We start from the raw sequence: 24,183 nt of genomic DNA on the forward strand, positions 1-24,183 counted from the left end.
GCGTGAATGGAGGGACGAATGGAGACGTGTCGTCTTCAGCGATGAGAGTCGCTTCTGCCTTGGTGCCAATGATGGTCGTATGCGTGTTTGGCGCCGTGCAGGTGAGCGCCACAATCAGGACTGGTTCAAATGGCTCTGAGTACTATGGGACTCAACATCTTAGGTCATAAGTCCCCTAGAACTTAGAACTACTTAAACCTAACTAACCTAAGGACATCACACACACCCATGCCCGAGGCAGGATTTGAACCTGCGACCGTAGCAGTCAATCAGGACTGCATACGAACGAGGCACACAGGGCCAACACCCGGCATCATGGTGTGGGGAGCGATCTCCTACACTGGCCGTACACCACTGGTGATCGTCGAGGGGACACTGAATAGTGCACGGTACATCCAAACCGTCATCGAACCCATCGTTCTACCATTCCTAGACCGGCAAGGGAACTTGCTGTTCCAACAGGACAATGCACGTCCGCATGTATCCCGTGCCACCCAACGTGCTCTAGAAGGTGTAAGTCAACTACCCTGGCCAGCAAGATCTCCGGATCTGTCCCCCATTGAGCATGTTTGGGACTGGGTGAAGCGTCGTCTCACGCGGTCTGCACGTCCAGCACGAACGCTGGTCCAACTGAGGCGTCAGGTGGAAATGGCATGGCAAGCCGTTCCACAGGACTACATCCAGCATCTCTACGATCGTCTCCATGGGAGAATAGCAGCCTGCATTGCTGCGAAAGGTGGATATACACTGTACTAGTGCCGACATTGTGCATGCTCTGTTGCCTGTGTCTATGTGCCTGTGGTTCTGTCAGTGTGATCATGTGATGTATCTGACCCCAGGAATGTGTCAATAAAGTTTCCCCTTCCTGGGACAATGAATTCACGGTGTTCTTATTTCAATTTCCAGGAGTGTATGTCAGCTTCAAGAGTAATCCGTCAGCTTTTGTAAGCGAATTTACTGTTTTGGCCTACGTGCTCGTATCTGAAAATGGCTCATGTGAAACCGACACCGGTCACAATTTTGCAAACGTATGCAGTCCAGAAGAAAAATAATATTTATTGTAACTCTGCGCCACTGTTGTAGCTCAATGCAACGACGACATAAATCTAGTTAACACGCAATTCCCTATCAAGGATTCGTTGGAAGGAACCTAAGGAAAGACTCGGCAAAACAGGCAACTTAAGAAACTATCATCCGATTAGTTCTTGAGTGATAACTTGTTAATGTAGCATGTCCATTTAGTTTGATTAAGGCAGAGACAGAAAATATTCAAAGATGAGCTGCGTGATTCGTAAAAGATTTATTTAGTTTTTCACGGGAACGTTCAACAAACATAAATGGGAATTTCTTAAAAGACATCATAGTCGCTGTTGACTGTATATGTCAACGGCGACTATGATGTCTTTTCAGAAATATTATATGACTGTGAATCCCAACCATGAGAAGTTAATAAATGGAAATATTCCCAGGAAGACGCCGTCCGTCACGTAAAGGATCTCTACACATTCCGACAGCGTGGCTTCCAAGACAAGTGAAGAAAGATAATAGTTCGTACAGTGTTGTCTCCTTTATTTTGAAACGAAATCCCATCTTACCACGCACGAGCTACAGTAAATGAGATAATATACGACACTACCGGCTGTCCACTAGTGCCTCTCCGCGAAATATCGACGAAGAGAGTGGGCTTAATCCTCTGTCAGCCTTCATTAACGTCAGTCTTCATTAATTCAGGAAACCCAAGTGTTTGCACTGTTCTTCGCTTCCAGCCGATGCGACGTCATCGATTTTTAATGAACGAATCCCTTTCTCATCTCTCGCTAGTAGACAGACAGAATATACTCAGGCTTTAGCTGCATGGTACTCCCTATACATATTTCATGTATTGGATATGTTTTTTCTTTTACTGGCGGCTGCATGACGGACGAGCTCTTCGTAGTTAATCAGTGTGGTGATTGTATTCAATACGATTAAATCTGTCAGCGCCACATAAAAACAAAGCGTTCTAAGTAGTTGCCATATAGAACTTAGAATCGTTCAGGTCAAAATCTGGTACCAGACGGAAGCACAAAACAATTAAAAGAGAATATTCACTTCTTTCATAACAGGCTGTATGGGCGAAAGATCGTGTTGTGTGTGTGCTGCCGGCACTCACCATGTTGTAACCACTCTCTTATTTCGATGGAAGATGCGGTGCTAAGGTTCTTAGTGATTAGCAAACGTAAGGAAATAATATATTTTAAAAATATATATTTAAATAATATTGAGATGGAAAATGTCAAAAGAATAATGTAGTACAAGGAACATGAAGCTATCTATTGCGTATTGTTTTTCAGCACACATCAGAATACAACACAAGTGCATACACTAGTTACGTGGATTCTGATCAGTAACGAGACAACTGACCATCACTGGTTTTGTTCAAAATGACTGCCAGAAGCGGCAATACACGCTTCCAGTCTGGTATGGACCGAGTGCTGCACACGTGGTGTCATTTCAACGGAGGTGTTTGAGCAGGCTGCAGTAATACATTACTGTCTATCATTGGGAGTAGTTGGCATTTCTTTGTAGACGACGTCTTTCAGCTTTACCCACAGAAAAATGTCTACAGGCGTCAAATCCGGGGTACCGAGAGGCCAAAGTACAGGTCCCCTGCATCCAGTATAATGATTTGGAAACAATTCGTGAAGACATGTTGTGGACAGCCATCATGTTGATACCACAGTTTCCTCCTAGTCTGCAGAGGAACGTCTTCTAGCATCCGTGGAAGATGATCTGTTAGGAGGCTGCGATACTTGTGCGCGTTCAGTGTTCCGTCTATGAAGAACGGGCCAACGAGCTTATGGTTCACTATCCCACACGACTCGTTTACACTCCATGGACGCTGACGTTCCACGTGACGAAGCCAGATCAACAGACCAATAGTGTGTGTTTCGGCGGTTTAGCTGGCTATGACTGGTAAATGTGGCTTCATCACTGAACAAGGTACAAGATACATCTGGAATATCTAGTCTTAATGCCCACGTACAGAAATTTACACTGTTCTCATAATAGTTTCCAAGCAACTATTGGTGTAAAGAGTGTGACAGGGGCGGAACTAGAACCTACATCGATGGAGAAAGCGTAGGACACGTGCCTGACTCATACCACTTCCCTGAGCTATTGCGAGGGAGCTAACGTGTGGATCAACTGCAACAGCAGCAAGTATATTATTTTCCCCCTCTTCTGTCGTCGCTTGTTCTCTTCTGTTACGATGTCTAGATGTTACACTACCTCTTTGACGAAACTGATTACAGAGGTTAATATATAATTGCCGAGATGGTTGATGTCTTTTGAGATATCTTGCCACATACGAGGGTCATTCAATAATTAAAGAGACAAATTGGTCTGGGGAAAAAACTGTTAGTAGAACAAGTTTGGTACTTTTATGGCTTTAAGTTGGCATCACTATGATGAGCCCTTATCAGCTGGTGTACCAACATTGTTTTGCTTATAACCTCCAAAATACATTTCAAGATGGCAAGTCCGCTTGAAATGTCCACATTAGTTGGACAACGTTCTGTTATTCGTTTTATACTTGCTGAAGGCGAGAAACCAGTGAATATATACTGTAGAATTCTAAAGTTTATGGTGAAGATTGTATGCATCGTGCAAATTTTTACAAGTGGGTAGAGCATACCAAAGCTGGTGGTAACTCAGTGACTGACGAACACTGTTCTGGCCGACCAGTTGCAGTTTCAACTCCCTCACCTGAAAGTCGAATTGATGACATTATTCGTGCCGATCGCCGTGTGACTGTGAAAATGATAGTTGATAAGTTTCAAGTTAGTACTGTTACAGTTCATAACATTAAGTGTAACAAGCTGAAGTACTGCAAAACATGTAAGAGATGGTCCAAAGGAGTTCACGCGGCTACACAAGGAAACAAGGTTGAGAGTGTGCACAGAGCTAAACGAACGTTATGACAGAGAAGGTGAGCACTTCCTGAATAAAATTTTAACTTGTGATGAAACTTGGATTCACTATTATGGGCCAGAATCAAAAAGGCAAAGCATGGAGTGGAAGCACGCCAACTCACCAGTTAAGAAAAAATTCAAAACCCGACCAGCTGCAGGAAAATGGAAATGATTGTATGGCGTTAGTGGCCGGGAGTTCCCAGGCGGGAAGTTTGGCCGCCAAGTACAGGGCTTATTGAGTGCGACGCCACACTGGGCGACTTGCGTGTCGACAGTGGGGTTGAAATGATGATGAGGACAACACAACATCCAGTCCCTGAGGGGAGGAAATCTCCCACCCCAGCCGGGAATCGAACCCGGGCCCCCGTGCGTGGCATTCCAACGCGCTGACCGTTCACCTAATGGGGCGGGCGTCAGCAGGAAAAGTCATGTTGACGGTGTTTCGCGATGCTGAATGTACAGTTTTTTGTGATTATCTCGAAGAGCAGCGTACGATGAACAGCCAATACCACTCCGATTTGCTTTTAAACAAGGTGAAGAGAGCCATGAGAGAGACGTCGTGGATCTCAGAGGAGGTGTGTGATTTACCAGCAGGACAACGCACGACTTCATATTGCTCACCTAAGTCGTGAAACCATCGACAAAATCGGCTGAGAGGTGCTGCCTCCTCCCCCTTACAGTCCTGATTTAGCACCTAGTGATTTCCATTTGTTTGGTGCACTGAAGGAGGCATTCCTTGGGAAGAGGTTCCAGGACAACAAGGACGTGAAAAAGTTTGTGGGAAATTGGTTCAAACATCACTATAAATAGTTATTTGCAGCCGGAGTAATAAAGCTTGTAGCCCGTTGGAACAAGTGCATAAATGTTCAACGGTTCTATTCGAAAAGTAGAAAAATTATTATTTTGTAAAAATAAACGCTTTTTTCTCCAGACCAATTTGTCTCTTTAATTATTCAATGACCCTCATACACCGTACAAGAACGAACTGCATTCTTGCTGCACCCTCCATGAAATCTGGTTTCGCAGGAAAGAGCGGATCAGGTTGTGGAAAGTGGCCAAGGTCAATTACTGTTAGTTATACAGGAACACATACAACTTTATTCCTCAAACCAATGCACAGTTTTCTCTTTAAAACAACAAAGATCATGTGGTGTCACCTAAAGACACCACACTTGCTAGGTGGTAGCTTTTAAATCGGCCGCGGTCCGCTAGTATACGACGGACCCGCGTGTCGCCACTGTCAGTGATTGCAGACCGAGCGCCACCACACGGCAGGTCTAGAGAGACGTCCTAGCACTCGCCCCAGTTGTACAGACGACTTTGCTAACGATGCTACACTGACAACTACGCTCTCATTTGCCGAGACGATAGTTAGCATAGCCTTCAGCTACGTCATTTGCTACGACCTAGCAAGGCGCCATTACCAGTTTATATTGAGATTATAAATCATGTATTAACAAGAGCGATGTACACCAATTATGGATTAAAGTTAAGTATTACATCAACTACGTACTTTATTTGCTACTATACATTCCCTTAACTGTTCCAGACCTCACGCCAGTCTGCGTGAGCTTTAACGCGTGCATTTCGGCCTCCTCTAGCAACACGGTGTTGGCTCTTCTGCCAACACAATAGATCATTTCAGGCCTGAGGACCCAAGTAACTTCTCCAGAATAAGTTTAAATGATTGCCTTTAAAACAACAGGATTTAGAGTGACGGCTGAAGGCCTTACTTAAGTAAAATTAAAATATCTTCTCGGCTAAAGGCCGACATAATATTTCAGATTATCTAAGGAAATTCTTTAAAAGCTAAGCATTTACAAATTCCGGCTAAAGGCCGTATTAAGGATAATTCATGTTAATTCTTCGGCTGAAAGCCAAATTTTAAAAAATTTCTTTACATAGTAAAAGAGAGACTTTAAAGATAAGCTTTTACACAGTACAACAGAAAAACATCTTAAGAAAACTTGAAGTATCTTGTAGGCTGAAGGCCCAAACAATTACTCAAGAATAATTAAAGACAACCTTAAGATAAACATCTACAGAACACGGCTGAAGGCCGTTTCAAGAATTCAAGATAATTAAATAGAAACCACACAGACAAGGATTTAGATATTAAAGCCACAGATTCTGCAACAAACGCGGCTGAAAGCCTAAATACAAAGCAACAAGAATTTTCAATGAACCATGGCTGAAGGCCTAATCTTAAAGTTTTTATGAAGTTCGGCTGAAGGCCATACACTAAACATAAAACAGACAATATTAATACACGGCTGAAGGCCTGGCACAGTACCTGCAATCAAATAAAATGACAATTTTATTTCCATTACAGACTTTCCCTTTGTTCCTTCGGGGGTAGTTTAACTAATAGTAATGTTAGCTTTGATAAATGAACAGCTTCGCACTCACGTGCTCATCAAGCCTAAGTTAAGTCCATGTCATTTACTAATATTCTCTATTAAATGTGCTTTTACTCTACATGCAGTACCGAAGTGCTTTACTCTCCTGCTCCTATTAGCTTCCTTCATTCGGCCTATTTCGCAGTTCACAGGAGCAGACCCATGCGCCGCCTTCCAGGCGGGATACAAAAATGTACAGGAACCAAGAGGGAATAATAAGAGTGGAAGATCAGAAACGAAGCGCTCAGATTAAAAAAGAGTGTGACAGGAATGTAGTCTTTCACCGTTACTGATCAGTCTACACATCGAAGAAGCAATGATGGAAATAAAAGAAAGGTTCAGGAGTAAAATTAAAATTCAAGGTGAAAGAATACCAATGATATGATTCACTGATGACATTGCTATCCTGAGTGAAAGTGAAGAAGAATTACAGGATCGGCTGAGTGGAATGAACAGTCTAATGATTACAGAATATGGAATAAGAAAAAATCGAAGAAAGATGAAACTAATGAGAAGTAACAGAAATAAGAACAGCGAGAAACTTAACATGAGGATTGATGGTCAGAAGTACACGAAGTTAAGGAATAAATAATGACAGACGGAGCAAGGAGGAAATCAAACACAGACATGCACTGGCAAAAAGGGCATTCCTGGGCAAGAGAAGCCTATTAGTATCAAACATCTGAGGAAGAAATTTTTGAGGATGTAAGTTTGGAAGACAGCATTGTATGGTAGTTAAACATGGACTGTGGGAAAACCGGAACAGAAGAGAATTGAAGCATTTGAGATGTGGTGCTACAGACGAATGTTGAAAAGTTAGGTGGACTGATAATGTAAGGGATGAGGAGGTTCTGTGCAGGATCTGGGAGGAAAGGAATAAATCGGAAACACTAACAAGAAGAAGGGACATTAAAAAATCACGGAATATCTTTGACGGTACTACAGGGAGCTGTAGAGGGTAAAAACTGTAGAGGAAGACAGAGGCTGGAATACAGCCAGCAAGTAATTGAGATCGTAAGTTCGAGGTGCTACTCTGAGAGAAGATGAATTCGTGGCAGGCCGCATCAAACTAATCAGAAGAGTGACGACTCAAGAAAGGAAAATCTAACGCTGTGTTTTATGAATGATATTTTCACAAACACTACATAGGTGCACCAATATTTTATAAGTAATACGACTGTTGTGCCGTCTTTTGCGACTGAAGAGTCCTGTTTCAACCAGACGCGTTTCGATTTATTTAAAAGCATCCTACACACACATGTACGATTTTTAACACTGCGCTGTACTAGCCGCACACGGAAATAATACCGGCCAAAAAACGTTAGTACCAAAAATTAGTAATTTTAAACATGAGAATTGTTTGTGATCTCGTTCAACCAATTTCTGAAAAAAATATGACTGTTACAAAGGCCACCGATGATGCTTTTAATTAAAGCCAAACGCGTTTGCTCCAAATAAGACTTTATACTACTGCGAACTACCGTATTACTTGTCGAATTGCGATTGCTGAAGAGAGACTTCAAAAACCAAAAGACAACATGAACACGTTATTTGTGGGTACCCGGACATGTTTCAGATAAATCCATATCCACGTGCATATTGATTGACTGCTGGTACGACGTCCCTCGCGGTCCGTAGCATTCCCCCCCCCCCCCCCCCCCTCTCCCCTATGATTTCTCGTCAAATAAAAGATTGCTACCTATTGAAATGGATAATGAAGGTTGTCATACGAGAACAGTAATATTTACGTCCCAAACGTTATTTTATTAGTTCATGTGTTTCCCAGCGTCTCACCAAGATTCACAGTGAAGCGCACAGCACTTGTGCGGCACGAGGAGCCATCAAAACTGGTACCGACCTGGTTCGTGTGGCTCTGTCTGATCGAATTTCTGTTATAATCTTCTTCCTGTCGTTACTGACGGTGGCGATCTGATATTAAATGACATGCACAACACAAAAGAAATTGGTTTTCATTTCTCTTCGCATTTATAAATGCACAGTTTAGTTCGACGACCAGTTTTGTTAGCTTCAGGAGACTCAACAGAAGTCAGTAAACTCTATCTGCTTGAAGAAATTTCCAAATTTCACTAGTGGAAAATATCAACGAACGAACTGTACATTTTAGAAAATCACTAGCAGATTGTGACGTAACAGCTATAAACTTTGAATGTGTAATCGCAACCGACTTACTAATTTCACATTTTAATTACCAAACACTGAGTACTTAAATAAAATGAATAACATACGGTAGTGTCTGAAGTGGTTGAATGCTAGCCCACCACTGACGGAAAACTTTATGATGGTATGATGGAACCCTGACTGACTAAGACTATACATAGGCGCGGATATTATAGACATTACAAACTGGTAAAATGCTATTTTAGATAATAACGTAAGAGCAAGAACATTCAAAGGGACAAAGATAAAACAGACAGTGAAATCAGCTTAACTAATAGCTATGTAATTAGAAAAAGACAAAACGATAAATGCTACTTTATGGACTGAAGTTTTTAACGTAAACGAGGATTCTCAATGATCCCTACAGTGAATTCATCTAATTTGAAAATTTAACAAAGTAACTCGTTATTTTTGGTGAAAGAATACATTTCCAGAAACAGACTAGTCAGGTCTACGAAACAATGGCATTGATTTTTGAAAAGAATTACGTTCTAAGATTGAAACATCCTGAAACACGAAAATTTTGAATACGAATATCTTTCCAAATATTAGGTTTCCAGGCACAAATAAATCTTTGGGTGAAGGAGGAAAACGCTGTCTTCCAAATAAGCTATTTCAGTATTGAAACAAACACTTTTTAACATCGTTGAATTCTGACATTCACGTGGTTTCCGCATACAGTAAATCCAGAATATTTCTTCAAATAAAAGTCTCCATAAGAACTACACATATTATTGTCATCAGCATTTGGTAAATCACGCTGCCATTAATGAATTTAATGGTGTTAAGAATTTAGTCGTTTTGTGTAACTAAGGCCTATGCATTGTTGATAAACGAAATTAGAAAAAAGAAAAACTGACATCATGAATTGGGTACGAACAAGTAGATAATCATACGTTGCTCTTTTACAATCGCTTATTTGTACCCGAAACTGATGCGCTACTTCATATTTGCAACTCGGTTCCATCATGCTCTGTTCAAACATTAATCAAATCATCAGATCTTTACAACAGAAAAATATTTTTCCACGCCTATACCGTATCATGTCCTATAACGAAACACAGCACTACGAACGCTGGAAGCTCCAACGTTGCTCCCCTGTAACCCATTGTTGGTAGTCAGCGACTTGCTTGTTTTATTCGTTCAACAGCAGGATATTGTTTGAGCTGCTGTCGCGTTCCGACTATCGATCGCCAACCACATTTTCGAACTAACAATAACTGAATACGTACATGCGCGACCATACATGGGGAAAGGGGAGGTGGGGGAAGGGGGCTGGCGTCGCATTCCCTCCTCCCCTCCCCATCTCTCAGCGAAAGAATAAAATACAATATAGTCTCTTTTTTTGTTTGAGAAAATGATTTAGAAGTCGTTATTACGCAGGTTTTAAACAGGGTCGGAACTGGAACTCCTTAATGGCTACTTACAAGTCACCATTCGTGTTCCAAAATATTAAAAATACCGCATATCCCGGTCTAGCTTCTCCTCCCCCCCCCCCCCCCCCATCACCCGGTACGGACTATCGTATGGGCGGGCACCCTTGAAAAGTTGTACACGCAGAAATATTAATGCTGGTAACGGATTTATCCCGAAAAACTTCCATGAGTTGATGAAGATGGTTATCATTCAAGATATATTTATTGCCTGTATGGGAATCTACTCTTTATGTCATAGAGATGAGACCGCAAAAACAGAGCTTCTGCTGCAGTTGTCACGGACTCTGTACTGACTAACAAAACCGTTTGGTACTACGTTGATGCTGCCAGTTTTCTTCTACGCAAAAGACTGCGTGGCCACAGAACTAAGAAAATTCAGCCTCGTTTCTATATTTATGCTAGAAGTGTTGGATTCATAATACGAAATAATTTTCCTTACCTTTCGCCCGTCACGGGAGACCGGCTGTCCTTGGAACTCTGAAATAGAGAGACTATGTCAGTATTCACGAAACTATCTTCACGCGTTCTTTTCCTGAAATACCTACTTCCTGTGCAATCTATAGGGCTTAAGAGAGTTCACTCCCATGGTAAAGAGAATGCTGGTAAGTGCTTTGCTCAGTCACCCCCTAGCCAAAAAAGAATGCCGACGGGAATAAATAGCACACTAGCTGTATTAAAATTGTTTTCTTTAAAGCAATTGGTGTGCTATTTCTTCACATCGGGTATCTTGTTACTCCATTCACACCGACACCCTCCCCCCCCCCCCCCCCAGTGAAATAGGAGAGTTAGTGAGTTTAGAAGTGAATGAAGACCGTAGCTAATATACGAAACTTCACTACGTGTCAACATATTTTCTGCAATGGTTCGAAGATTAGTAGATGAGCGTTTTACATACATATCTCAAGCAAATCTTTGTCAATGGCTAAAGCAATAGTCCTCAAAGACTTCGCTTCAGTTTCTCACGAAGGACCTAACGGTACTGTGTAGTAGAGTAGTTGACAAGATATCGATGAATCGATACTTTTCCTAAAAGATATCGATATACACCTGCGACATTACATCCACAGATATTTCGATATCAAAACGACAATACTGAGGGCCAATATTTTTATTTTATCTTATATTTTTTCGCAATTTTCTATAAATTTTTGAAGTCGTTCTTTTGAAGTTGTAGCAGAACATAATTTTACTTTCACTGTGTGAAGGAGTCTTACTATTTTTCAAGTCTTCATAACGTTCAGTGTTTTTTGGTTGAATGTGTGAAGCAAGTATAGATGGCACAAAGAAGCAGTCCTATTTCACTGGGGGAGGGGGGGGGGGGGGGTCGGTGTGCATGGAGTAACAAGATACCCGATGTGAAGAAATAGCACACCAATTGCTTTAAAGAAAACAATTTTAATACAGCTAGTGTGCTATTTATTCCCGTCGGCATTCTTCAAAAACAGTTTCTGAAACCGATGAACAAAAATCCAAATGGCAAGATGGTTCGAGACGTGTGCGGGAAACTGCAACGTTTAACTTCAGCACAAAATTTTGACACCGCAACTGCTAGGTCGCTGGCGTAGACAGAAGTGAAAAAACAGGGACACAAAGTGGTCCGGAAAAATCCGGTATGTGACGCAACCGAACGACATACCCATCGGACAAGTTTCATTGAGCCACTCGCCTGCAGTTGCCACTGTTAGCAAAGTGGTTATCGCCAAGCGTAAACTTGTATCTTTTTCCTTTCATTTCTTGCTCTGAGGGGAATAAGCAGACTGCTAGCGTGTTGATTTATAGAACATCTAGTAATAATCAATACTTAAATATATGGCTCCAAAAGAGACAGTATATTTACAATATGCAGCCGATATTTCTGTAGGCCGTTACGTCATTCTTTTTTTTCGTCGATATAGCGATACTTTTTCGAAATGTGTTGAGCCGATAACGCTTGAGTTTAAATATTGATATATCGGATCCCCGATACTTTCAAAAATATCAACAGTCCTACTGTATGGATGAAATCATGGAAGTATCATGTGCAACACAGTTGTGTGTAGCTGGAGAGCTTAATGCAGAGATAAGTTTCTTGAAGGCCTTTATGGAAAGAGGATGTCAAATGAAAGATGACGAATGAGAACTACATAGTGCCGGTTGATGACTGACTTTTAATAAGTTGGCGGCAGCTGTAAATGCAGAATGAATAAATTACTAGAAATGTGCAGATACCTGGGAACACATATGTCGAAATGCTTTTAAATTCAAATAATGTAAACATCATTGCTCCATAACGATATGACTGACACAGTCTAAATCAACATTTCTCCACAAAAACATAATTATATGGATTTTGACCATAGCAGAAAGTATTAAGACCAAAGCAGAAAGTATTAAGGGTAACAGAGGTACAAGTGACTAGTGACTAACGACCTGGCAACAGTGCAATAACAGCCACCTGCCCCAATGAGCCTGAGCAGAACTATAATTCAAAGATATATACACAGGTATGGTTTTAGTCATTTAGTGTTCCGTCGACACTGCGAAGAAGATTACCGAGAAAATTTGATTTAATCTCATTTCGATGATGAGGTCATTAGAGACTGAGCTTAACGCCTTAAGACCGGACGTCGCAGACTCGCATCACACCATTGCGGCAGTAATCAGTGGAAGGTAACTGTTTCCGAAGTCAGTTACGGTAGGTACTTATTCTACATGAAGCTACCAACGCTTCTGAAAGTGCTGTCAGCTCCTGACGTTTCGGGTACTTACAGAACGACATAATTTTTAATTTTTTTTCTTTCTTGAATGAATTTATTCACGCATTAAGGGGCTAATCTCGGACAGGGAAGGCAAGAGGAAAGTAATCGACCATGACATTTCCATAAGATTCCCGTAAGCGTTTTATGGAAACTATGGAAAACGTAAATCAGGAAGCCAGCTTGCACGGTATCGACAGTAAAGTCATTAGGTAAAGAGAAATAGTTCAGTCTGTGTACTGTATAGGATAATGGCAATCACAGGCCATGGCCTATCGAAGAAACGATCTATTTTAGTCTGAAGTGATTTAGGGCAAACGGCGGATATCCAAAATTGGCATGATAAATGAAGATTTCAAAACCACTCTTCCCCCTCCCCCTCAAAAAAAAAAAAAGTTCAAATGGCTCTGAGCACTATGGGACTTAACTTCTGAAGTCATCAGTCCCCTAGAACTTAGAACTACTTAAAACTAACTAACCTAAGGACATCACACACATCCATGCCCGAGGTAGGATTCGAACCTGCGACCGTAGTGGTCGCGCGGTTCCAGACCGTTGCGCCTAGAACCGCTCGGCCACTACGCCCGGCTATATAAGCTCGCCGGCCGGCCCCCACCCATCATCCACTGACGGAGACGGGTGGAAAAAAAAAGTAGCCGTAACATTTCGGTATGCGCTTGAAGCAAAGTAATGAATCCACTGAAAACCTAATCATTATAACAGGTCAAGTATTTGGATCACAGTTGTTCTGATTACCAGTCCAGTGTGCTAACCATTGCACTATGTCGTTTGATGATATACTAATATCGTGTCCGATAAATGCGCAGTCGGCAGGGGAAACCGTTAGCGGAGGGGTTTACGGCCGGCGCTGTAGCACCGAGCGCTGCAGGGAAAGTGCCGTTCTAATCTAAAGCCTATGCTCGCATTTTTGTTAATACTAAGCAGAGCCCCTCCACACCCACACTTGCTTGCATGGGGATCATTCAAAAAGATGTGTCACCCCTGTCTTGATTAATATCTGTAAAAAATTCCGTTGAACATGCAAGAAACGCATCGATTTATTTTCACCTGGCTTGTTAACCATTTGTACCTTTCAGAGAAGTGTTATGACCGGCGAATTTCGAGTAATATCTATAGATTTCTCTTGCTGCCATGATAAGATTTGCTTCTTTTGCCTTGCCATGTTAAAATTTGCTTCTTTGCAAAAACACAGCAGATTTTACACAATGTCACCTCACTAACATGTATGCAGAGGCAATTGCGAGAGAATTCTGAAACAGTGGTTTATTAATTTTATTACATCTACATCTACATCTACATCTATACTCCGCGAGCCACCTTACGGTGTGTGGCGGAGGGTACTTATTGTACCACTATCTGATCCCCCCTTCCCTGTTCCATTCACGAATTGTGCGTGGGAAGAACGACTGCTTGTAAGTCTCCGTATTTGCTCTAATTTCTCGGATCTTTTCGTTGTGATCATTACGCGAGATATATGTGGGCGGTAGTAATATGTTGCCCATCTCTTCCCGGAATGTGCTCTCTCGTAATTTCGATAATAAACCTCTCCGTATTGCGTAACGCCTTTTATTAAGTGAAGAACAGAGGAAAAGTAAGGTTGGTAGCTTATGAAGAAATAGATCCTCGGTACAAAAATAAAGTGCAATGTCTTCTGTCATGTTGTTCCAAAACCTATAGCATTTCTCATTCCAACAATTATCGATCTCGTGGTCGTGCGGTAGCGTTCTCGCTTCCCACGCCCGGGTTCCCGGGTTCGATTCCCGGCGGGGTCAGGGATTTTCTCTGCCTCGTGATGGCTGGGTGTTGTGTGCTGTCCTTAGGTTAGTTAGGTTTAAGTAGTTCTAAGTTCTAGGGGACTGATGACCATAGATGTTAAGTCCCATAGTGCTCAGAGCTATTTTTTTTGAACAATTATCGATTGTCCTTTAAAATTAAATTCTTTCATCGAAAAAGTCTCTAGTCAGTGGAAAAACACGGTAGATGATGAAGTTGTGCGTAATGACCATGGGGAAAAATACTCTCCTCTCTGAGTGCTATCATTTGCCACAATCTCATTTCGATGTCTCAAACCGGTTATGAAATATGAGGGACTTTGTGGATGTTTCACTGCTGACGCTCGCGATCTCAAATGGGCGTGCTACATCGAATCAATTTTATCGACACTGGTCACAGATAGACACCTCTACACAAGTTTACAGAAAAATTCAACATATTAGCTAAAGTTCGTACGTAGCATCATATTATGTATTGTAATATGCATCAAACGCAACACCATAGCGACCCTCATTTTACATTGCAACTTTTTCAAGTGTCTTGCTTCCATGCAAATATGACAATAACTATGGCCATTAACGAAATGATGGGCACAACTTCATGAAGCTGATATATAAAGCTACAAGTAAAGCAAGAATGATTTTTTTTACCCAAAAGTTTCTATAAAATTGTCTGAGAAAGACTGCAGGTCATGCGCCTCGATTCTGTAATCGTCGACCGGCCGAAAGGGGGCAAACACTGTCGGCCTCCCCTTCCGAACCAACGGAAGAACTCGCCCAGTGCTTTGGACGAAAATTGGTCACTGTGCATCAACCACACTACCCTACTAGTGGCAAGCTACCTCTCACTAACGCAAAGTTTAATATTCATCTGGACGTTTTATTTTCTAATGTTAAACATGGAGCTATTTCATTTATCAGTCAAAGAGCCCTAAAACACTAATAATCATCATCATATCAGTCAAAGAAATTTACTTACGCAATTTTTCGTAAACGTTAAGCCATCCACTTAAATATACATTCAAACGTAAAGTATTGAAAAGTTTCATTATAGATCTTTCATCTATAGCTTATTATTAACGTAATCTGTAACGCGAAGGCAGATAGACATTTGATTCCTTTTCCAAACTTGCCTGCCTCCGCCCCCCCCCCCCCTGCCATTCTTCCATCATAGGTCAGTTGCCGTTCCTTTAAAAGTAAATCTCATGCTAATGACCTACACCCTGTGTATAAACCTTGCACTAGAGGCGCCTCTGGCGCCCCCTCTGAATTCGGTGGGCCACGCGGCCACATGTGTCACTTGGGCCTTACACCACCCCTGAATTAGGGTCTAGTTAGACATTATATTAAAGAGATTAGTGGCGTTTTTAATCGGAGTAGTGTTTTCTGAGTTAATCGTGTTTGTCTGAGATTCTGGTCGTATCACTGTAGATTATCTACTATCAATTTCGGTCGAAGGTAAAAACTGATATAGTCTAAAGCAGTCTCGATGAGGAATCTGTGCCAAGTTTTAAGTCCTTCAGGACGATGACACCAGGAGTAGGAATTTTTGAAGGGTCTAGTGTAAGTAGTCAGAACTAAATTTTGACATTTTGAAAAATTCCTGTGGGCACTGTTTTGCAGATACGAAGGTGCTCTTTGCATTGAAAAGGAAGTAGCCAAGGCGCCATCGAGGAACAACTCAGGGAGTTGATAGGTGTGCGAACTTGGTAGCGGCGAGCGACTGAATGCTTCGTCAAGCGAACGCTTGACAATTACGTCTTTGCCATTGTAGAAATCAATAAGCGTGTTGTAAGTGGCCCGCCCCTGCTGTATATGTAACGCGCGGGAATTTGAGCTCGAGTGTCCGATAAGCCTCCTGCTTTTCCTCTTTAAAATCTTCGAGAGGATATACGTCAAACGGCTGCAGCGTCACGACAGTGAAGAGGGCCTGCTTCTTGACGAACAGTTTGGCTTCCGGCGCGATCACTCGACCCAGCACCAGCTTCTGCGACTGGTGGAACAGGCGATGGCGGACCTGGAACGTCACGAATGGCTTGGGGCGATACTCCTTGACGTCTTAAAAGTCTTCGACACTGTATGGCACGTCCGCCCCAGTAGCTGAATGGTCAGCGCGAGGGATTGTCAATCCTCTGTGCCCGGGTTCGATTCCCGCCGGGGTCGGGGACTTTGCTCCGCCCAGGGAATTGGTGTTGCGCTGTCATCATCATCATCATCATCCTATCATCCTCATGGACTGCAGGTCGCCGAAGTGGCGTCAAACTGAAAGACCGGCACCCGGCGAACGGTCTGCCCGACAGGGGTCCCTGCCCTAGCCATGTACAAGCTGCTGTTATTGGGGGTACCCTTGTCGCACGCTCGACTGCGTACCTGAGTGAGCGCACATTCCATGTGGGAACTGATGGAGGCGTGTCAAAAAATGGTTCAAATGGCTCTGAGCACTATGAGACTTAACATCTGAGGTTATCAGTCCCCTAGAACTTAGAACTACTTAAACCTAACTAACCCAAGGACATCACACACACCCATGCCTAGGCAGGTTTCGAACCTGCAACCGCGGCGGTCGCGCGGTTCCTGACTGAAGCGCCTAGAACCGCTCGGCCACTCCGGCCGGCCAGTCGTGTCAATAGGGCGCTACATTCGAGAGGGAGTACCACAGGGGTCCATGCTCGGCCCCCTACTGTATTCTCTGTACACTGGCAACGTCGCCGAGAGTTCAACTTCCGCTCCGCTCCGACGATACTGCGTCCTGCACGCGCTCTATGTGCACGCAGAGCATGAGCCACCAAATGGCAGCTCAAGTTCAATGCAGCAAAAAGGCAAGCGGTGGTATTTAGGCGCAGGCGGGTCCCAAATGCGCTGTTGTAAGTGCGGGTCATGAGAGGCCCCATTCCATGGTTTCTCGCTGGTAAATACCTCGGCGCCACCTTGGGCTGAAGCCTGATCTGGGGACCACATATCCGGGAGGTGAGGGGCCAAGCGCTCTGAAGGTAGCGCTTGTTGCACCCCCTACTCAGTCCCACGACAACTCTGCCCACACACAGTGGCATCACGCTGTACCTGGCACTCCTCAGGCCGGCGCTGGGGTACGCGGCCGTGATGGGGGAAAGGAGGCAAAAACGGTCGAATATACTGCAAACAGTGTAAAACGAAGCCCACCGGCTGGCGCTGCATCTGCCCCGAGATTTCAGCATGAAGCAGCTACGCGATGTCTCGGGAAACCCAACGCTGAAGCGACGCATCCGCGAGCTCGCCACGAGATTCCATGCGTCGGGGCCGGCGCCGGCATACCCGCTGGTCAGTGGACTGGGCAACCGAGTTCACGCCCGGCAACGAGATGGCCAGACCTGCTGCTAGAGTGTCAAACCCGGCAGCAAGAGAAGAATAAACATAGAGAAGTGACAACAGAGAAGACGAAACCAATACGCGAGGACAACACTTTCTGTGCGAATCTCCGAAGCAGGAGCAGCAGGCTCTGCTTAACATGCTTCAACCGTGCCTAGAATGCACGCGAGTCACGTCTGCCTGTCTGTCTGTCTGTGTGAGCTCTAGAGTCTTGTCAGTAATGCTGCACAGGCAGGGCGTGCGCCTGTCTCCACGCCACTCAGCACACTTACATTCATGACCGAAGCTGCGGCCTCGCACGTACAGAGAGTTTATATTTGAAGAGCTCTTTGCGTAAGCGCAACAAATCGGGGAGGGGCGGGGGGAGGGATACGTTCATTGCTTGGTTGGCCTATAGGAATTTAGCCAATATGGAACGCTTCTCGGGAGTGGATTGCGCTTTCTGTGTGCGAGGATTTTACAAAAACGGTGATTCGACGACTGGTTTTGCAATGATCGGGGATTGCATAAGGTAAATTAAGCTCCAAGAGCCACAGCACGCACGTCCAAAGCGTCTATGCTGCGAGTTCTTCAAATTTTCCCTGCCAAATTCATCTCCAGGAAGGGTGACATAAATTGGCCCCCGCGCAGTCCTGTTGAGCCCCATGGATTTACTCTTATGGGGATACGTCAGATCTAAAGTGTATGTCAATAATTCGACTTCTCTGGACCAACTGAAAGAAAATATCCTTAACGAAGTGGTAATCCATTCCGTTCTCTACATGCCAAACGGTCATGCAAAATTTTGTTCACCTTTTAAATGAGTGCCATAGGCGTGCTGGGTTGGATTTAAATGACATTAGTTTTAAGAAGTAAATTCGTAAACTATCTATTTCAATAATAAAGATTCTTCAGTCTCTTTTATTTTGACACATTAAATACAAACGTTCTTTTGAGACACTCTTTAGTTCAAATGGTTCAAATGGCTCTGAGCACTATGGGACTTAACATCTGAGGTCATCAGTCCCCTAGACTTAGAACTACTTAAACCTAACTAACCTAAGGACATCACACACATCCATGCCCGAGGCAGGATTCGAACCTGCGACCGTAGCAGCAGCGCGGCTCCGGACTAAAGCGCCTAGAACCGCTCGGCCACAACGGCTGGCACACACTTTAGTGTATATTTAGTATGACGAGACAGCCCTCTCACCAGTGTGTGCTCCCCGTCAATCGAACAGCGTTTGCGAGGAAGCGTCTCCGAAATTATCACAGAATTTCTCGGAGCGTGCTCCCTTTCACGACTCGATAAGTCGAGACATCGGCTACAGGCAGGACGAGATACTCCGCTAGCCGACCGTTCAGATGACATGGAATGTGTCGAAGGCATCGGTGCTCGAAAGAGATCGCGCAAGAGAACCATTACTGATTCATGAACCACATCTTGTCGAAATCAGGGTCAGTTTGGATAATGGGGATGAAATCATCTTCCAAAGCCTTCGCGTACCGTTCGGTAGTCACCGTACCATCAAGGAATATCGAACTGATTATTCCGTGACAGGACACTGCACACCACACAGTGACCAACTGAGTGTGAAGAGACTTCTCGATCGCGAAATGCGGATTCTCTCAGTCCCCAAAATGCGCCAATTCTGCTTGTTGACGAACCCACCCAAATGAAAGCGGGCTTTGTCGCTAAACAAACCATACAGCGCACACTATTTCCCATGATGCCCCGCAGCCAACCGCGCAGTTTCAACGTCCTAATGGAAACCGTTCAGAAGTTCTGACGATTTTATTTCATATCGTTCAACTATCTCCCTGTACATGGTCAATGTCCCCTCTGTCAAATAGTAAAGCCAATGATACTCTCTCCTCCCATTTATGCTTCTTCCACTTTCCGTTCCTCTATGAATCACGCCACCTTCTCTTCCCTTTTATTCTTTAACTGTGTATTATCACACTGGCCTGCTCTCTTCCTCCCTCCTTCACCTCTTTCTCGATTCCTATTCGTGCTAGCACTCATAATTAAAAAGCTATCTCACCGTAATATGAACACTGCATTTATGTGTGTTTCTGTGATCTGTACTGTTATAACTTTTATTTTATAAATTTAGAATAACTTGCTTACTGCAATATATGTAATGTAAAATGTATAATACAAGAGAGTTCTTGATAGCTCTGATCTTGCCATGTTAAATCCAAATAATATTATAAACGCGGAAGTAACTCTGTTAATGCTTTGATGACTAAACCGCTGAACCGATTTTGATAAAATTTGGTTTGGACATAGCCTTGAAAGCTGACGAAGAACATAGGCTACTTTAGAAAGAGTTTAGTGCAACATATTTACTGATTTGAAGAATATAACGCGAAGGTGAAATATGGAACAGTAATTACTGTTAGATAAAGCTGTTTACTCTTTGAGTTTTGAATTTTATCACATCTGTGAAAAAGATTGTATTGTTTGATATGTTCTACATAATACGATTCAACGTACTGAATACAGTGCTTGTACAATCCTCTATGTGTTTAATCCATGTCAATCCATACTTCCATACTAATCCTATAAATGCGAAAATAGCTCTGTCTGCTACGATTTCACCACTAAACCGCTGCACTAATATCCATGAAATTTGGAGTGAAAGAGTTTGAACCCTGATGAGAAAGATAGCCTACTTTATAAGGTCTGTAGTTCACGATATACATTGATTTGAAAAGTATTACGCAAATTAAGGAAAAATATTTAGTCTTTGGAAAATCTATTTATTCCTTCACTGTTGAATCTCATATTTCTCAAAATGCTTTTATTGATTGATATGTTCTACGTAATATGATTCAACGTAATCAATACAGGGCGTAGTCAATTCTTACTCACTCTGTTAGGTTTTTATGACTCTACCGGTGAACCGATTCCGATGATATTTGGTATGGAGATAGCTTGAACCTTGATGAAGACCAGATGCTATTTTAGAAAGGCGTATCATTTTGAGTATTATTAACATTTTTAAATATTGTATACGTGAGTGCATGTACACGATGCTGGTGCGATGTTTGGCGAATCTCAGTGTCCACAGATTATTCTGCGACAGCGAAAGTCCAATGTTTTTGTGCGTGTGGTTTATGATATTGAGCTCCTACATCACCTGGCATAGCTGGAGAGTTTTGGTGGAGACACAACAACAAAATCGGACGGCAAGACCGAGAACCATATTCAGAACTGTCACTATAAGGCTCGCAAACGCAATTCTGATTTACAGCCTTGGTTCTAAGAGGGTTAGAGCTGCAAAAGCAACTCGAATCCAGCAAACCTCAGAGCAATCTCATATCCGGCGGAACTTTGTTACAAAACTCAGGCGGCCTTAAGAGCTACAGAGACATTAGAGCAGTCACAAGCCCGTCGCATTTTAGACGCTTAGCCTCACGTGTCTCTTACTGCTTCCAAGATACTTGAAGACTCAGGTACGGCGTCATTTAAGGGCTGTATGACGAACAGTGAGTCGTACCTTTACATGTGGAACGTGGGAGGCGTTTGGTGAGGCTGAATTTGATTACGACCTGTTAACCGACTATGTTAATCATAAATTAATCATCATATGCGATGGATTAAAAATATAGGCTCCACAAAGTATTAAAATGGAAGGAAGAAACGATTGATAGGTGTAATAATAATTAACTCAATACCTTAAACTGCCGACGGGCGTTGACATACCTCAACGGGGACAGTTGAAAATGTGTGCCCCGACCGGAACTCGAGCCTGGGATCTCCTGCTTACATGGCAGACGCTCAATCCAATTTTTTTTTTTTTCGTTGTTGATCGTTGTGTTTGGTCGTTGCGGACGTCACATGACATCCGTTCAAGTTCATTTTGTTGACTCTTCCACTCAGTTTTTTTTAAATTTTTTTTTATTACAGAGGCCAACCATCTCTCTGAGCGAAAACGCTGAGCTACCGTGCCGGCAAAAGCATATAAATGTTGATGAGGTCCCATACTCAGAGGAGCGTAGGGGACGATGCGGTTCCATCTGAGGCACCGAGAGCACAGAGGATAGCGCGACTGCAGGCATTTATCCCTTCCACGATCACCGTGAGACCCACATTCCCAACTTAATGTCCACGCACTACATTCGTAGTGCCCTTGCCCATTACACCCATTACTCGCGGCAGACAATCTTACCGAGTCCCGTAAGAGTTCGGGCAATGCGTGTGCATCCAGCACAGGAGGAGGAGGTCAATGGCCGGTTAGCCTTAACTGTGTGAAGATGGTATCTGTTCTTTCGGACACGTCCGAAAGAACAGATACCATTAGTGACCGTGCAGCTCTCTAGAATGACATGGTAACTAACTCAAGACCTTAAGCTGCCGACAGGCAGGTGTTGCTTTGGTGGCAAAACCTCACATCCAGTACTGGATGAGCCAGAGAAACCCATAAAATTTCTCTTCTGCACGAATGTAATAAATCGAAATTTTTTTAAAATAAAATTAGAAGTGTAATGCATGGTTTCAGATTCGACAACCAGCAAAATAACAGAAACGTAGTGGTACCGCATACATTTTTTTAAGCATATGTCTCTGCACCAGTATATACACAGACGTATCATGGTATTACTATCTTGCTTACTTGCCATCACTCGTCAAGACAAATCTACTGATATGCGACCGAAGCAGCGAGTAACAGCTAGGAAATAAGTAAATAAAGTATAAAGAGCGTATAGAATACCCCATCGTGCGACTCAGTGTCAAAGGCACGGGAGATGTCAAGAAGGATCGCACCGAAGAACAAACGGCGGTCAGGGGCCATCACTTCCTGCACGAGCCGCAGCAGCTGATGAGCGGTGGAATGGCCTCGTCCAAATCCGGACCCCATGTCTGAGATGAAGCTTTCGGGTTCAATATGCTGCAGTAGTCGTTGCAGGTAAAGTGTAGCTTTATGGAGATCGCTCATCTTTCCCAAGCTTAGAGATGGCACTGATATCGGGGTGTTTTCAATCTGCTAGTTTCTTCGCCAGATTCCGGATGGTGTCGAATACACTCGCAAGGTAGTCAGCTGCTGCGGGCGGTGGCTGCTTCAGCATGGAACAGGATACTGCTTCCCGACTCCTGCTTGTTGAGCTGAAGAAGTTAGAAGCGGCCCTTAGATCGGTTGAATGCGGTCTTCATCTTCTCTGGCCTCCAAGAATTGAGGAAGACATTCACTAACTAGAACATGTACAGGGTCTGTGGGATCTGCAACTGGAGTGAACTTCTCCTAAGAGACATCTGCGAGATCTTCGGCTTTGTCATCCAGGTGGTTCCAGACCTATGGAGGGGGCATGCGGGCGGTGTCTCTCAGGAAGCGTCGAGTTGCCTGCCATGCCATTCCATCAGTGATGGGTAACGTGGCGACCCTATCTGCTTACACCTGGTTTCTGTGGTCTTCAGTTTCCCTGCGAATGTAATGTAGCATTCTGCTGAACAAGCTTTACGTGACGGGGTTGCGCTTGAGCAGCTATTCGCGTCGAACTCTTCTTCTGTAATTCGGCTACGAAGTGTTGCGTTGCTCAGTTAGATGCCGGATGTGCTGGCGTGGCACGTCGTCTTCAGAGGAGAGGCACATCCGGTAGCGTTCAGCATACTTGGCTTAGCAAGGTCAAGTGCTCGTTCTGTGTCTACATCTCTGGACTGGAAACAGCACGAGCTGAGGTCATCTGAAATTTTGGTTCTATAGCTGTCTCTGCCCGTCCTTTTTGTGGTGATGGCACGTTTGGTGTCCATGTGACGTCTGCTGCATGTACAAGATCACAGGAACATGGTCTGAAGAGAACACATTTCGGTTGCGCTGATGTGAAAAGGCAGCGCCTTGAAGATGCAGAAGTCAAGTACGTCAGGTTGTCATCGCCAAAGATGAATTGTTGGTTGGTGTGGTCCCAGCACTGTCACATCCTCCAGGTCAATAACGAGTAGCACTTCCTGCGGTTGCGGCTGGTGATGGTAGAAATCCAGGTAACATGCTTTGCCTTCAAGCTTTCCCTCCGGCAGTGTCTAGGACATCTACACTTATTCTCCGTTTGGAGGAGGGTTCCACTAGCGAATGGCTTGCAAGAAGAACGATTGCTGGTAAACCTCCGTGAGAGCTCGAGTCTCTCTAATTTTACCTTCGAGGTGTTTTCACGAGATATACGTAGGAGGCAGCAATATATTGGTTGATTTTCTCGAAAAAAACAGTAAAGCCCACCTTAGAACGCAGACTGTCTCTCTTGCACAGTCTGCCAGTGGAGTTGGCTGAGCGTCTCGGTGACGCTTTCGTGCTATCTAAATGAACGTGTTACGAAACGAGCTGCTCTTCTTTGGCTCTTCTCCATTTCCTCTACTAGTCCTATCTGGT

General features: G+C 43.6%; 1 protein-coding gene across 2 annotated transcripts in view; it reads right to left on the reverse strand.

Moving 5' to 3' along the window:
• LOC126188403 (protein GDAP2 homolog) overlaps positions 1–24,183 on the reverse strand; it is a 1,021,851-nt gene that overhangs the window by 382,825 nt on the left and 614,843 nt on the right. For both annotated transcript variants that reach the window (XM_049930006.1, XM_049930005.1), the window contains exon 7: positions 10,406–10,443. The gene's annotated coding sequence lies outside the window, so the exon portion shown is untranslated. The remainder of the gene's footprint in view (positions 1–10,405; positions 10,444–24,183) is intronic.

The sequence above is a fragment of the Schistocerca cancellata genome, chromosome 5 (assembly GCF_023864275.1).
Source record: "Schistocerca cancellata isolate TAMUIC-IGC-003103 chromosome 5, iqSchCanc2.1, whole genome shotgun sequence".
In the NCBI taxonomy this organism is placed as follows: Eukaryota; Metazoa; Arthropoda; class Insecta; order Orthoptera; family Acrididae; genus Schistocerca; species Schistocerca cancellata.